Genomic DNA, 3,553 nt, shown 5'->3' on the forward strand with positions numbered 1-3,553 from the left:
CAGTAAAAAGGATGAACATTGGATAATAAAAACATTCTAGATGTACAATTCAAAGGACTTAAGGAAAAAGTATGACAAAGGGGAAGGGTTCAAATAGGGAACAGATGTAGATTCCAAGAGCACACTATCACAGTACTTTGAGATTCTAAATGTTTCACTGCACACCAGCATAAGATGGCACTAAGAGGAATACACTCAAATGTGTGCAAACCATATGTTTAAATTAAAACTAAATAATCTCATTCCAAGACAAAGACAGAATGCAATTGGAAAACAGGGGCATAGAAAACACAGCAAATACCTCCCTGCCCACTATGGGAGGTCAGGAACCCCACCCAGACGATGAGGAATACAGCACTGATTAAAATGTGTTGTAATTTATTGTACAGGATTCATGCGTCTTTAAATCACCAGGCAGTACATCAACATGCCATATAAATTTGTGGTCATACTCACTCTCCCCCATTTTCCATCCCTACCAAAAACATAATGTCAAATGTCGAAAAAACAAACGAAAGACAAAATACATTAAAGATGCTATGAATTACAATATACACAGCTACTGTAATATAAACGGTGTGTAGTTGTTGACATGTTCCAATTATGGAGGTCACTCACTGAGGGTGTTAATAGAAGTGATTTACACAATGCTTTACCAATTAAGCTGCTAGCACTGTCCTCCCATCTTTACAAATCCTGACCTCCTGTTGAGAACAAATGTTTTACAATTTAACTTGTTGAATTTCCAAAAGTTCCCAACTCCCGATGAAAACATCAAATCCAAAAGAGTAACAAGGGGTTCCATTGTCTATAAAAATAGCCAACGTCTAAATAAAAAACCCAAGTTTTAAATCATTGTACTGTTCTACTGATTTACAACAACACATGCTTTTAAAATCTCTTCTCTCCTTTCAGAATCAAGTCCTCAAAGCTTTTTATTGTGAAATGCCGATGAACAAGGAACTGACACAGGACTATGCTGGTGTTAGGTAACAACTCCTTGAGTCAACTTTGCAAAATTCCATGTCCAAGATGATGGTTTTAACTTTGTACACAACATATAACGTTTTGATTGAATCACAAACTTCATCTCCTGTTAGTGTTGAAATTCAAATGAGTAAGCAGTGTTGAAAAACCTCTGATAACCCATGAGGCTCCTTTTTCCTTCCATCAAAGATGGCTGTCCACTCATGACCACACTATATGTGGCATTCTTGTGATCTACATTTTTCTGAGCAGGAACAGCTCGCTGTTCATCAGTAAAATGTCTGGTACTAGGATAGGGACAAGCATCTGAGGAACAAAAAAAATAGTAATAGGTTAATAACAAAAGTAATCTAGAGAAATCAGCATTTATTCATGAATAACCAAGAGGTGACGATGTACAAATGGTGGTGTAAACAAGGCTTGGAAATATGGAGCCAAAGATCCCCCTAGATTGATAAGTGCTAAATAAATGAGCAGTCTATTAATCTATTGAGATTAATCCTGACTACTTTAGATTGGGACCCAATCCATCATTCGAATTCTAGAAAAATACACCCAAGACAAAAACAGATTAACTCAAATTTCAATCATTCTTGCCAAAGTGGAATAAAAAAGGCTTTACAGCTGAGAAACCCTTGTTGAAACCCAAGCAGAGGAACACAAGATTACTTTGAAAATCTTCTGATAGGCTATCAATCCAAATCGAACACTGAATCATTGATCAATGCGTCAAAGAAATTTGATGAAAAACTCAAGCACCATGTGTAATAAAGCCCAGAAATTTTTTTTGTTTCAGTGCTGGTGGTGACAAAAAGTGAAAAAGTAGGAAAATGTTGAACGATTGCCCCATTTCTACTGCACTAAACCCCACTTTTAGAGCAATTGAGATGATAGACTATCATTGATACTCTAGCTAACTTCTGGAGAGTGGGAAACTGCACCTGTGTGTTCCACCACACATCAACTCTCACATTGTTTCGAGAAATTGTAATTTTAAAAAGGAGGAAATTCCTCCTCTAAACTACAAAATCGCGGATTTCCGCAGATTCGAGGAAAACCATCGGCACTCTTGTTTATAAATAGAAAATCGTCATACACATGCAGATGACACAACTTTTGGGACATTATTTCCAAGATGACTGAAGCACTCCTCAATGATAACGAAAACTATGGACTGCACTAGCACAACGCAAGTCCAGATATGATCTGTGAAGATGCACAGTCAGAAGTGCAGAAAATCACCTTTGTGCTTTATTACTTTTTTTTTTGTTTGTTGCTTTAGGTCTCTTCCAACACAATTGAGGTTATATGAGAGACCGCTGAAACAAAAAAAACAAGCAATCTAACAAAAATAGTACAAATGTAAATCAAAATCATAACCTAAAGATATCATAAGCTAAATTATAAATAACCAAGAACAAACAGGCAGAAGATTTACAGAAGAAAAAAATTATCCCCTGTCAAAAATACAATCACAAACCAAAGAAGCAGGATCAGGATAGGCTAGTAAAGAGAAGAAGAAACGACATCACTATCGGATCGTACACCCATGCGAACATCATAGGTATATGATTCAAGGGTGATGCTCCCATCCAACCACCCGCGTGCTTTATTATCTTAGTACATCAACAAACAATTAATTAAACAATATCTCTGCCATATGCCATTGGAATGAAACATACATCCATACACTATTTTATTTTAGCAGGCATTATGTCGCTCTATTAGAGCGATATATAGTTACCTGCTAGGCAGCGCTCAGAAATTATTCGTCCTGACTGCATCGACTTTCCCAAGTTTAGTGTTGTGACCATTTATTCATTGCTCATTTGCCTGAGAGTAACAATAATATAAAAATAAAAATGAGGATTTGTCAACTTTGAGAACCAATTATTGTAAAAAAAAAAATAGATAAAATAAAAATACTAACAGATGAAACCATTGAGAAGAGTGTAATAGTAATATTCTTTAATACCTGCAACTTCAAACTCAGTCCCAGTGCATGCACCTCAAGCTCGTGCAACAGCAATAGAAAATTAAAAATGTTAATAATAAATGCAAGATTTTAATGATCTTATAATATTAACTTCTGAAGCGTCACCCCGAAATAATACTGCTTCATTGAGATTGGTCACATTTTTTGGGGTCAGGTTATGTAATGGGATTTCTACTCACTCAAATATCATGTCCAGGAAATGATTTTATAGTTAAAGCTGAATCATGGCCCTGACCCTTTAACCTTTGAGTTGCCCATATTTGGTGCTGCCAGGCTGAACACGAACACCACTACAGATACTGGAATGCCATCTAAAATTTAGATTAATCAACATTAATAGTAATGTACAAAACTGAATGTTATAACATCTACAATATATATGCAGGATGCCTACATAAATGTAAAAAGAGCAAAACACTAAACAAGGGACATTCGAGTTCAAAACCCTCCTTTAGCCAATAACAGACAGTTAAAACATGAATACATGATGTAAAATCGAGTTAGACCACCAAAACAAAGATAAATAGCACAGTGCCAGAATACAAAATCACTAAATAAAAAATGCATTCC

At 35.7% G+C, this 3,553-nt stretch overlaps 1 long non-coding RNA gene across 1 annotated transcript; it reads right to left on the minus strand.

Annotated features, from left to right (window-relative positions):
- Positions 1-1,226: 1,226 nt before the first annotated feature.
- LOC144962248 (uncharacterized) lies at positions 1,227-3,292 on the minus strand. The gene is made up of 3 exons (XR_013643421.1): positions 3,163-3,292; positions 2,732-2,820; positions 1,227-1,293 (listed from the first exon to the last, which is right to left on the minus strand). It is a non-coding gene; the product is annotated as an uncharacterized LOC144962248 (long non-coding RNA).
- Between the last annotated feature and the right edge of the window lie 261 nt (positions 3,293-3,553).

This window comes from Berghia stephanieae, unplaced genomic scaffold (assembly GCF_034508935.2).
Source record: "Berghia stephanieae isolate SIO BIC M18660-M18661 unplaced genomic scaffold, UCSD_Bste_1.3 scaffold73, whole genome shotgun sequence".
NCBI lineage: Eukaryota > Metazoa > Mollusca > Gastropoda > Nudibranchia > Aeolidiidae > Berghia > Berghia stephanieae.